Source organism: Scyliorhinus canicula, chromosome 7 (genome assembly GCF_902713615.1).
Source record: "Scyliorhinus canicula chromosome 7, sScyCan1.1, whole genome shotgun sequence".
NCBI lineage: Eukaryota > Metazoa > Chordata > Chondrichthyes > Carcharhiniformes > Scyliorhinidae > Scyliorhinus > Scyliorhinus canicula.
In genome coordinates this window covers 7,374,896-7,387,584 of record NC_052152.1, presented here as the reverse complement: position 1 = coordinate 7,387,584, position 12,689 = coordinate 7,374,896, and the positions used below count along the sequence as shown (strand labels likewise).

Sequence of the window (12,689 nt, the reverse complement as noted above, 5' to 3'; positions counted from 1 at the left end):
TTCCTTTATCCCAAACACTGTCCCATTCCTGTATCCCAAACACTGTCCCATTCCTGTATCCCGAATACTGTCCCATTCCTGTATCCCGAATACTGTCCCATTCCTGTATCCCGAATACTGTCCCATTCCTGTATCCCAAACACTGTCCCATTCCTGTATCCCAAATACTGTCCCATTCCTGTATCCCAAATACTGTTCCACCACGTAAACTCCAAACGCTGTCCGTACCTAACCCAGAACACAAACATTATTCCAACGCACTTTCGCCCCAAACCTACCTGAGTTTAACCCATGCTTGGCACCCACCTCCATGGCTGTAACCGTCTTTTTCCCAGCTGATCAATGGGCTAGCTTTGTTTAGTGGGAGTGGATCATGTGGTCCCACATGTCAGATCATGAGGGGTAGATGGGCACCCAAAGTTACTGGATGTAAGGATCCCACAATTTAGAATCGGAGCTCCATTTTCCGCTCACCAGGGCTGTCTGGAATAGGTCTGCCAATCCTGAGCTTCTGACTCAGGGATGAGGAATGCTGCCACTGAGACCAAAGTATCATTCTGTTTGGCAAGATTTGTTTTTTTTTTTAAATCCATTCCTCCAATCTCTTATTGTCCATCCATAACTGCTCTTGAGAAGATGGTGGTGAGCTGCCTTCTTGACCCGCTTCAGTCCATGAGATGTAGGTAGACCCACAGTGCTTTAGGGAGGGAGTTTGACCCAGCGACAGTGAAGGAACGGCGATATATTTCCAAGTCGAGGTGGTGAATGACTTGGAGGAGAACTTGCAGGTGGCAGTAATCCCATGTGTCTGCTGCCTTTGTCCTTCCAAGTGGTAGGGGGGGTTAGGGTGGGGGAGTGGGCTTGGGTAGGGCGCTCTATCAGAGGGGTGGTGCAGACGCGATGGGCCAAATGGTCTCCTTCTGCATTGTATGGATTCTATGATCTTGTAGATGGTACACACTGCTGCCACTGTTCATCAGAGGTGGAGAGAGTGGATGTTTCTGATGGGGACTGATCAACCGCGTTGCTTTGTCCGAGATGCTGTTGAGCATTGTGAATGGTGTTGGAGATGCACTGACCCAGGAAAGCGGAGAGTATTCCATCACACTCCTGACTTGTGCCTTTAGATGGTGGACGGGCTTTGGGGAGTCAGGAGGTGTGATATCACTGCACAATTCTCAGCCTCTGACCTGCCCAGCCACGTTGTTCAAATGACTGATCCAGTTCAGTTTACGGTCAATGCTAAGCCCCAGGATGTTGATAATAATTATCTTCACGCTGCACAGCCTGCCTGTTCTGATAGACATGAACCATGCCATTTTGAAGAAGAGTATGGGAGATTGCCTCGTGTCCTGGCCAATGTTCTTCCCTCAAACCACATTCACTAAAACAACACAGACATAGTTATTCTTTCACAGGGTGTGGGTATTGCAGGCAAGGCCAGCAGTTGTTGCCCATCCCTAATTGCCCTCGAACAGACTGGTTCAGAGGTCATTTAAGAGACCACCACATTGCCGAATGTCTGGAGTCCCAGGCCAGGCCAGGCCAGGTAAGGTTGGCAGCTTTCCTTCCCCGGTGAATCAGATGGGTTTAACAGTCAGTGGTTGTCATGGTCAGCATTACTGAGACTAACTTTATATTCCAGATTTATCGGTTGAAGTTAAATTCCAGCAGCTGCCCTGGTGGGATTTTTGAACTTCGGGATTACTGGGCGAGTGACAATATCTCCGTGTCACTGCCTTTCTCCCCTCTGCATGGTCTCCCCTGTGGTCACTAGTCCAGTTGCTGTTGTGGGTTCTTGCGTGTCAAAAGTGGCTTCCATTAGAGTGGCCGACACACTTCAAAGTAATTCAATTGAAATATACACCTAAAGGTGTTGATAATGCTCTATAATGGGACAAGTCTGCTCCTTGCATACTTCATGGCTCCAGCAACTTTGGCTTGTATGAACCAAACTCACATAGTTTGGGCAGCACGGCAGCACAGTGGTTAGCACAATTGCGTGACAGATCCAGGGTCCCAGGTTTGATTCCCGGCTTGGGTCACTGTCTGTGCGGAATCTGCACGTTCTCCCCGTGTCTGCGTGGGTTTCCTCCGGGTGCTCCGGTTTCCTCTCACAGTCCACTAGTCCAAAGATATGCAGGTTAGGTGGATTGGCCAGGCTAAATTGCCCTCAGTGTCCAAAATTGTCCTTAGTGTTGAGTGGGGTTACTGGGTTATGGGGATAGGGTGGAGGTGTGGGCTTGGGTAGGCTGCTCTTTCCAAGAGCCGGTGCAGACTCGATCGGCTGAATAGCCTCCATCTGCACTGTAAATTCTATGAAATCTATGAAATCCTTTTGGAGTGTTTTGGAGTCACTTGGAAGCTGTTGATTATTGCCACTGATGTACCAAGATCCCTTAAGAAATCAGGAAGGAGGCAGGACTTTCTTTCTTAATCAATACAAGCTCCCTCTGTCTTTCCGCTAAAAGATGCTGTGTTGCTAAGTGAGCAGCGTTGGCTGGATTCGCTATGCGAATGGATGTGGAGTGAAGCGAACTGAGGGAGATGCTCGGGGCAAAACACAGCATCAGCTATGAATCACCCGCCTCAGCTCAGACTTGCTGTTCTGTGTTTACACCCGTCTCTGTCCCCTCCCCCCCACCCCACCCCGCCTCCCCCACCGACCCTTTACCCCCCATCCCCTCTTCCCACTGTCCCCCCCCCCCCCCCCCCCCACCCAACCCCTCCACTTCCTCCCTCCTCCACCTCTTTTCGTTTCAGCTTCGCCCTTTCAAAGCCCTTTTCAGAAAGTCCCGTGAAGTCCTTTCACTGAAAAGGTCACGGAACCAAGGCTCCCACTCAGGAAGACAAAACATGGGTCGGATCACGGAGCCAAATTACCAACAACGTCAGGCGGGTTGAATAACCCACTTTTAAAACAGAATGATTAATACCTTCTGTTCTTTAAGAGGGTGAAGAGCAGCGGAAAGAAACTTCACTCTTGTTTGAGTCTGCCTTGCACTGAGCGGTTTCTTTCACAAATTACTGCCAAACCCTGAATGAAAGCAAGATGCCGCCTCTCCAGTTGCAGCTTTGAATTGCTGGCCTCTCTTGATTGTGGGGTCATCCCGATTGTTTGGTGCCTTGCGCTTGTTTACTTTCAGATGACTGCGCTGCTTTCTAAGCGGCCGCGAAGTTGGCCTGCCTAGGAGCAATGCACACAGGGAAAGGGTAAAAGGTCATTGTCCGTTGTATGGCAGACGCAACCAAAAACTGTGCCCTTTGATTCCAGGCTGGTTCTGAATCCAAAGTTAAGGCTCTGGATTGGCCCCATTGTCGCTTTAGGGGAAAGGACAAACAAACATCCCATGGTGAGTGTGAGCTCGGCTGAGGTGATGCAGAGAGGGTTTGTCATCTAAGGCCAACAGCTTGCAACAACTTGGTCGACTGGTGGCATTCTTGAATCTGGAGGTGACGGGCGCACGTCTGAGCGTATAATCCATGTGGACACTTGTGCCGGAGCTGTGAGAGTGCTGCATTGTCGGAAATGTCAACATCTGGCTGAGAGATTAAATGCATCTGCCCGCTCAATTGGATGTTAAAGGTCCCACGGTCACATAGGCGGCATGGTGACGCCATGGTTAGCACTGCTGCTTCATGGCACCAAGGACCCGGGTTCGATCCCGGCCCCGGGTCACTGTCCGTCTGGAGTTTGCACGCTCTCCGCATGTCTGCGTGGGTCTCACCCCCACAACCCAAACAGATGTGCAGGGTAGGTGGATTGGCCACGCTAAACTGCCCCCTAATTGAAAAAAAAATGTAAAAAGATCGCACAATCACTATTTTGAAGAAGACTTTCTCCCCAATTGCATCATCACAAAAACATATTATCAGGTCATTGTTTTTTGTGAGCTAACTGGCTGCTGCCTTCTGAAAAGTGCTTTATTGGCTTTGTGACATTCTGAAGAGGCAGGTTTTCTTATGTCAAGGTTGCATCCTCTACTTACAGGCCAAAACGTGAAGAATAGGCACTGGGATGACTTACTGAGCACCAGATCTCCTCTCTGAATAGCATCCATCCCATCACAAGTCAGCAGTGACAGGTTAGACGAGCAGTAAAGGGAGGGAAATTACAGGCAGAAAAATATATCTGTTGCTACAGCATAACCCCAGAGAAATAAACCATGAAGACATCAAACAAAATGTACATTTGAACCCAGGGAAAGTGATGACATGAATATTGTTCAGTAAATGTAAATTGTGGAATGCGAAAAACAATTTTTACACTGAGCAACGCCTTCAATTTTCAAAACTAGTCGCCTGAATAATCAGTCACCCAAGAACAATCATCTCTTCAACAGAAGTCATCTTAGTCTTCATTTTCTTCAGCCAAGGGAAATACTGTTGGCGATCCGATTACAACCGTTCATAATTCAAATCAGCTCCCCTCAGATCAAGCTAGTGTAAAGTACATTATCCTCACCGTCCAATACCTGCACGCACCTCCCAAACTCAGTGACTTCTATCCTGCATGTGTTTCCACTCACACCACTCACCCTACTCAGGTTGGCAACGTCTCTTCACTCCACCAAAGTTGGCCTCTCTTTCTTCCTCCCGCTACAGAAATGCCATCAACCCTCTGCAATGTCCCATCAAACACTCCCAGAACAGGTACAGCACGGGGTTAGATACAGAGTAAAGCTCCCTCTACACTGTCCCCATCAAAAATTCCCAGAACAGGTACAGCAGGGGGTTAGATACAGAGTAAAGCTCCCTCTACACTGTCCCCATCAAACACTCCCAGGACAGGTACAGCATGGGGTTAGATACAGAGTAAAGCTCCCTCTACACTGTCCCCATCAAACACCCCCAGGACAGGTACTGCACAGGGTTAGATACAGAGTAAAGCTCCCTCTACACTGTCCCCATCAAACACTCCCAGGACAGGTACAGCACGGGGTTAGATGCAGAGTAAAGCGCCCTCTACACTGTCCCGATCAAAAACTCCCAGGACAGGTACAGCACAGGGTTAGTTACAGAGTAAAGCTCCCTCTACACTGACCCCATCAAACACTCCCAGGACAGGTACAGCACGGGGTTAGATACAGAGTAAAGCTCCCTCTACACTGTCCTGATCAAACAGTCCCAGGACAGGTACAGCACAGGGTTAGATATAGACTAAAGCTCCCTTTGTGCTATAGAATTCAGACAACACTGCAGTTCCAGACAGCACGTGTTGTGTAATGAATTTACCAAACGAAGACGGGGCAACTTTCAACTGCAAATATATCACAATCCTTTTTTCTGTCTTCACAAAAGGTCGTGGTAGCTATGAGTGTAGCTGGTGTTTGAGTAGCGTTTTGCGATGGTCAGTGGATTGGAATGGGAATTATTTTACAATGAAATGCTCTAGCTGACAGTGAGCGGAATGGAACGGTTTGACGATGGTGGCTTCTGCCTTTCCTGCTCAGTTTAAACTCAATCCTCTGTTTCTCTCTCCCTCTCCCCCTTTTCCACTCTCTCTCAGTGGGCAATTAATAGGGGGTGTGATTGGGAGTGTGGGTGGGAACATTAGACCAATGTGGTAGGGAATGTGAGGACCTGTGATAAAACTTTACGGGGTACGTTTGCCCAGAGTTGGCGACCCAAGCCGGAGTGTCTTACATTTGTTTGTTGAAAAAAACATGTTATTGTTCGAAAATCTGATGACCAGTAGTTAACTTCCTAACCTCCATGGTGATCCTCAGATCAGTTCTGCTTTTCTGCTATTTCATTGATGGATATGATGGTTTGACTTGACTCCACCAGGGTTCAGGGTGGCCATCAATTCAGAGCCATCAGAGAGTTGCCTAGACCCCGGCATACCATACCGACCTGTCACTAGACTTTACTTTCCATTTCAAACAGAAAACTGAAATGGCAGAACATTGTGGGCAGCACGGTAGCACACGTGGCTAGCACTATGGCTTCACAGCGCCAGGGTCCCAGGTTCGATTCCCCGCTGGGTCACTGTCTGTGCAGAGTCTGCACGTTCGCCCCGTGTCTGCGTGGTTTTCTTCCGGGTGCTCCGGTTTCCTCCCACAGTCCAAAGACGTGCAGGTTAGGTGGATTGGCCATGCTAAATTGTCTTTTGTGTCCAAATGGGTTAGGAGGGGTTATTGGGTTACGTGGAAAGGGTGGAAGTGAGGGTTTCAGTGGGTCTGTGCAGACTTGATGGGCCGAATGGCCTCCTTCTGCACTGTATGTTCTATGTTCTATTACTTGTTTGAGAAAGCCAGTGGTGTGAGTCACAGATTCATTAACAGTGGCCCCACTTCATAAAGTCTGTTTGTTTTCCTTTCTGTTTGAAAGTTTCCAGGATGATCCCATTCTTTGGTATGAAGGGCTTTGAACGGCAGATTTGGGCAAACCGTTTCCTCGGGTTGGCAGTCTTGGTGAGGGCCTGGGAGCGTGGGGGCAGCATATTCCTAACATTAGAACTGGGGTTTCTTCCCGTAGAGGACAGTGGGAATTCGGAATTCTCCCAAAAAGGCTGTGGATCCTGGGGAGGGGGCAGTCAATTCAAAATTTCACGACTGAGATGAATAGATTTCACTTCGGCAAGGCGTGGAGCAAAGGCAAGTGAATGAGGCTGAGATACAGATCGGCCATGATGTAATAATAATAATCATTATTGTCACAAGCAGGCTTACATTAACACTGCAATGAAGTTACTGTGTAAAGCCCCTAGTCGCCACATTCCGGCACCTGTTCGGGTACACTGAGGGAGAATTCAGAATGTCCAATTCACCTAACAAGCACGTCTTTCGGGACGTGTGGGAGGACGTTTACAAGGGTTCTCAGGTTCAGAAAGGTAGCATTGTGGATAGCACAATCGCTTCACAGCTCCAGGGTCCAAGGGTCCCAGCCATGAACTGCCTCCCATGCTACTACATCTCAGCCATGATCCAATGGCAGAGCAGACTCGATGGGCCAAATGGCCTAATTCTGCTTCTATATCTTATAAACTTATGGATCCGATTGAAATGTATGAAATTCTGATCGGTCTGGGCAGACTGGAGGCAGGGATGTTGTTTCGTCTGGCTGGAGGAGTCTAGAAGAGTAGCATGGTAGCACGGGGGCTAGCACGGTTGCTTCACAGCTCCAGGGTCCCAGGTTCGATTCCTGGCTTGGGTCACTGTCTGTGCGGAGTCTGCACGTTCTCCCCGTGCCTGCGTGGGTTTCCTCCGGGTACTCCGGTTTCCTCCCACAGTCCAAAGATGTGCAGGTTAGGTGGATTGGCCATGATAAATTGCCCTTAGTGTCCAAAATTGCCCTTAGTGTTGGGTGGGGTTACTGGGTTATGGGGATAGGGTGGAGGTGTTGACCTTGGGTAGGGTGCTCTTTCCAAGAGCCTATGCAGACTCGATGGGCCGAATGGCCTCCTTCTGCACTGTAAATTCTATGAAATTCTATGAAACCGGAGCGCCCGGAGGAAACCCACGCAGGCTCGGGGAGAACGTGCAGACTCTGCACAGACAGTGACCCAAGCCGAGAATCGGATTTGGGAATCTGGCGCTGTGAAGCAACAGTGCTAACCATTGTGCTGCCGATTTAACATAATGGGCGGAATAGGCTCATGTGGCTGAATGGCCTCTTCCTGTCCCTCATTGTCAGGGGTGACCAAACCGTGTGCAGCCCTTTTCCATGTAAAATGCGACTCAGTGATCGGGAGCATGGGGGGTGGTTTGGGGGGTGCAGGCCCACGCTGCCCATCAGCACCGTGGACACGGTGAGAGGGACGGTAGGAGCTGCCTGATGCTCCAATGTGAATGTAGAGAGTGGATTGGTGATCATGCTCAGTGTATCGTTGCACCTGGAACCCTTCCCCATGTTCATTCATCACTTATCCACTCAGCACCCGTGTGCAGAATCTTCCCTGCCACCAAAGACGATGCGTTTCTTGCTGATAACAGCAGAAGCTGGGCAATGAACCTCTCCTCAACTTTGTGCAGGTTTGCAAGCGGTGGGCCGGCGAGGAAGGAAATTGGTGTTGTGCTGGAGGTTGGTGCAGAGATTAAAGCTGAGCTGGGAAGGGAATGCTGGATTGCAAGAAGTTAAGCTACATGCGGCAAGCAGATAAATAAATATATATGTTAGTAAGCGTTCTTGCATACATTCTGTTAAATATATTTCCTCTCCTAAGTGGGTGCAACAGTATTAAAAATGGGCCTTTAAAGCTTCTCCGTGCCTTGTGGCTCTCGAATGTCTCAGAGGGTTCTCAGGTTCAGAAAGTTTGGCCACCCCTGTCTTATCTTCCCCACGATCCCAGGAACTGGGATGGCAGGCTAGCACAGTGGTTAGCACCAGGGCTTCACAGCGCCAGGGTTTCAGGTTCAAGTCCAGTTTGGGTCACTGTCTGTGCGGAGTCTGCACGTTCTCCCCATGTCTGTGTGGGTTTCCTCCGGGTGCTCCAGTTTCCTCCCACAGTCCAAAGACGTGCAGGTTAGGTGGATTGGCCATGCTAAATTGCCCTTAGGTTAGATGGGGTTGCAGGATTATGGGGATAGGGTGGAAGTGTGGGGTTAAGTAGGGTGCTCTTTCCAAGGGCCGGTGCAGACATGATGGGCCGAATGGCCTCCTTCTGCACTGTAAATTCTATGTCTATGTGTTGCAGAATCAGGGCAAACTGGGAAGGTGTAGGAGCTGGAAAGGGGGGATGGAGAAATGGCAGAGAAGGAAGAGAGATAGAGAAGGGAGAGGAGGATGGGAATGAGGAGAGGCAGAGGAAGGAGGAGGAACTGGAGAGAGGAGAAGAGGAAGGGAGCTGTGATGGAAGGTGCATGGGGAGAGAGGGATAAGGAAATTTGAAGAGAAATAAAGAGGGAAAAGGGAGTTAAGGAGAAACTAGGAACTGAAAAGTATCCGTCCCTATTTTGCCCTAAAAGCCGATAATATTTACATGCTGAACCTGGTGGAGGAATCAAGCTGATTTGGAAGATAGTCTTCTGTTGCCTTCCTCTCCCTTGTCGAAATCCCCTCCTTGGTCCCATCATATCAAAATGAGTATGTGTAATTCCATTCAGCAATGGGAAGTGAAGAATGTGAGGGAGAGAAAAAGAAAGGGTGTGCGGAGAGGATCGGGCATCTGGAGAAACTGTGATACATCCTCGTTCCTCGTTCCCACGTCTCTCTCTGGCCTGGTGTAGGATTTCAGCCAAAGCCTGCAGTCAGTAATCAATCCGCCTCTTCCTGGAGAATGATACGGGTAATTGTAGGAAAGGAATACTGTGCAATTGGCCTGCACCCTGGCTTGCAGTGCAATGCTGGTGCCTTGGCTCTCCCACATTAACCCATTCTGCACTTGCACTCAGAGGAGTTACGAACCTGCTTGGAAAATAATTCAGTGCGTATGAAAGGTGGGGAGCACGGGAGAGATGGTGGCACGGAGGTAATGTCATTGGACAGTGCTGTTACTGGGATCTTGCTTTGCACAAACTGTGGGCCGCATTTTCCTGCAGTGCCCCAGACTTCTCATTCAAAAAGGTGGCATGGACTTAGAGGGGCTGCAAGGCCGCCCTCTGTGCTCCCAGCCTTACTCACGTCACCTTTACTAACATCTGTCTCCGCCGAGCGCAACAGCAACTTAGAATCATAGAATGTACTGTGCAGAAGAAGGCCATTCAGCCCGTCGTGTCTGCACCGCCTCTTAGAAAGAGCGCCCCACTTAAGCTCACGTCGCCACCTATCCCCCGTAACCCAGTAACCCCACCAAAACTTTTTGGACACTAACCACAATTTGTCATGGCCAATCCACCTAACCTGCCCATCTTTGGATTGTGGGAGGAAACCCACGCAGACAGGGGGAGAACGTGCAGACTCCGCACAGTTAGTGACCCAAGACGGAAATCGAACCTGGGACCCTGGAGCTGTGAAGCAACTGTGCTAACCACTGTGCTACCGTGCTGCCCTCATAACAACTTCACCTCGTAACAACATTCATTTGGTTGCACAGCACATTGAGGGCGTGAAAGGTGCTGTTTCTACGCAAGCTCCATCATTTCGCCGTGGCCTGTTTCCATCTTCCAGCTGCCAGTCAGGAGAATCAGTGTTGGCGGATATTCCACCGTGACGCACCACACTGCAAGCACAGGCATCCCTGTTCAGGGTTCACTTGCAGCCTGGGGAATCATTGCCCGGGTGGCCCTCCTCCTCACTGGGGCCCTGCGGCACACTGAGTGAACTTGGGCAGCACGGTAGCACAGTGGTTAGAACTGTTGCTTCTCAACGCTAGGTTCGATTCCCGGCTTGGGTCACTGTGCAAAAGGTCAGAACTGAAGGAATGACGGCACGGTAGCACAGTGGTTGGCACTGTTGCTTCGCAGCTCCAGGGTCCCAGGTTCGATTACCTGCTTGGGTCACTGTCTGTGCGGAGTCTGCACGTTCTCCCCGTGTCTGCGTGGGTTTCCTCTGGGTGCTCCGGTTTCCTCCCACAAGTCCCGAAAGGCGTGCTGTTAGGTAATTTGGACATTCTGAATTCTCCCTCCGTGTACCCGAACAGGCGCCGGAATGTGGCGACGAGGGGATTTTCACAGTAACTTCATTGCAGTGTGAATGTAAGCCTACTTGTGACAATATCAATATTGTGCGTATATGGCCTCCACCAGCTGCTGCAATTTGCACCAGTGTGAAGAACAGTCAGAGGATACAGATTACATTAGAAAACTAAACTCAAGTTTATCAGATGACAGCTTTAAACTCAGTGAAGGGTAACCATTACAATGTGAACACACAGTGGCAAATCTATTTGCGCACACCGTGAGGCTGCTGTGGTGAGCAGGATTATTTCCAGGGTAATATGCAAGTTCAAAGATATTGAATTGGTATGGCGTCGGATATATTCTGACGACGAAAAGCTCGGAAATTCATTACTACGTGCATATTCTGAATTTATATTGTCCGAATGCTGATGTGGAGCGTTCATTGACGGCATGGATGTCAGTGTGAGGGATACTGAGTTGTAGGGCGGCTGTTTCTTGGTCTTCTGATTTTGATACATTTATGGCCATCAAAACCCATCACTATTTCCTCGCCAAGGTGGGCGCCTGGAGGATCTGCCACTGCAGGGTCACTTCGGACAGCAAGCATCCCCAAATGGGATGTGATGCCGGCCAGGTGGACAGCAAACCTCCCTGTGCTCTGCCCCAACTTCCCCCCCCCCCCCCCCCCCCCGGCCCTAACCACAGGGTGAAGCTCCAAATGCACTCTCCCCACCCCCTCTCCCAAACACTTCCAGTCAAATCATGCCGTGGCCTGTCTTTCACTATGTTAGAGGCGCTATATAAATGCAATTTATCTGTTGCGTTACAATGCCTACTGGGGTTGAATTTGGGGCAGGCTTGCCCTGTGAGTTGAATTGGATTGTGGCTGCCTGACACATTTCACACAGGGACCTTTACAGACAACAGACGGAGCAGGCAATCATCCTGTTGGTCAGAGATAGATGCAAACCCAAGGTCCAGTCGTGAAAGAACTGTGTTTAACCCAGCTCGCTTCCCCTCCTTCCCAACTCCCCCCACCCCCAAACTTATCAATAAGCAGTTGACCTGACCCTTGCAAACCTGATCATTGAGCAAGATAGCGAACTCCGTAACCCTAAGCTCATCCAGACCTTTGCTGCCTCCGTTCTAATTCACATTGGATAGATTTTCCAGCCCTTTCCACCAACAAGATCATCCGGTCCCGTTGAAGGCAACCCCCCCCCCCCCCCCCCACCCACCTCACCCCCTTCCGTGCCCCCCTGCTCCACTGTGGCGAGTTCCATGATGGTGGGGAGCCGTACAAAATGCAGTGTGTGGTAAACTACATTATTGTATTACATACATTGCACTGTATCGTACACGCCTGGCTGGCTCCGCCTGTGGCTCCTCCCCTCAGGCTTCTGTGTAAAAGTGGCAAGGCTCCGCCTCCGGACCCAGTTCGGACCCAGTTCGGACCCAGAGGCAGGAGGGTTGCTGTTTAGTGTATTAAAGCCTCAGTTACGTTTATCACTCGTCGTCTATTATTGATGATTCTTGATGGTGTATCACAGTGGACATCGACGGGAGCGGAATATCCCTCCCACCGCTGGCCCATAATGAGTCGCCTCCACTGCCGTAACACACGCCATGGGGGGGTGGGGGCTGGAAAATCCCGCCCTTTGTGTCCTGTTCAGCTATCACTCCATGGCTTCAGGTGTGTCGTTTCCTTGATTTTGCCCTATTATGTATTTTCTGCCCTATTATGTATTTTCTTTCATTTTCACGTCCTTAATGTCTTTTTGGGCGTGATTGACCAGCCATGCTGTGCCCCAAAAGCAGCTCGTCGCGGTGCAACATGGCCGATAGAAGCCTGGAGACCCCCAATCCCGGGATCTACCCGGCTTCCGGGATCTACCCGGCTCCCGGGATCTACCCGGCTTGCAACGCCTCGCGGGATCGAACGCGGCCTGGCGAGACGCTGTGATGTGAGTCCCACCCATTGTCAGCAGGATTACTTTTTCGCAAATCTGCATATTAGAGCGAGACATCGCAGTGGGTTAGCACTGCGGCCTCACGGCGCTGAGGTCCCAGGTTCGATCCCGGCTCTGGGTCACTGTCCGTGTGGAGTTTGCACATTCTCCCCGTGTTTGCATGGGTTTCACCCCCACAACCCAAAAATGTGCAGCGTAGGTGGATTGGCCATGCTAA

General features: G+C 50.2%; 1 protein-coding gene across 17 annotated transcripts in view; it reads left to right on the top strand.

Annotated features, from left to right (window-relative positions):
- The window catches only part of robo2 (roundabout, axon guidance receptor, homolog 2 (Drosophila)), a 1,648,725-nt gene that overhangs the window by 1,075,265 nt on the left and 560,771 nt on the right, over window positions 1-12,689 (top strand). The gene's annotated exons all lie outside the window — the stretch shown is intronic.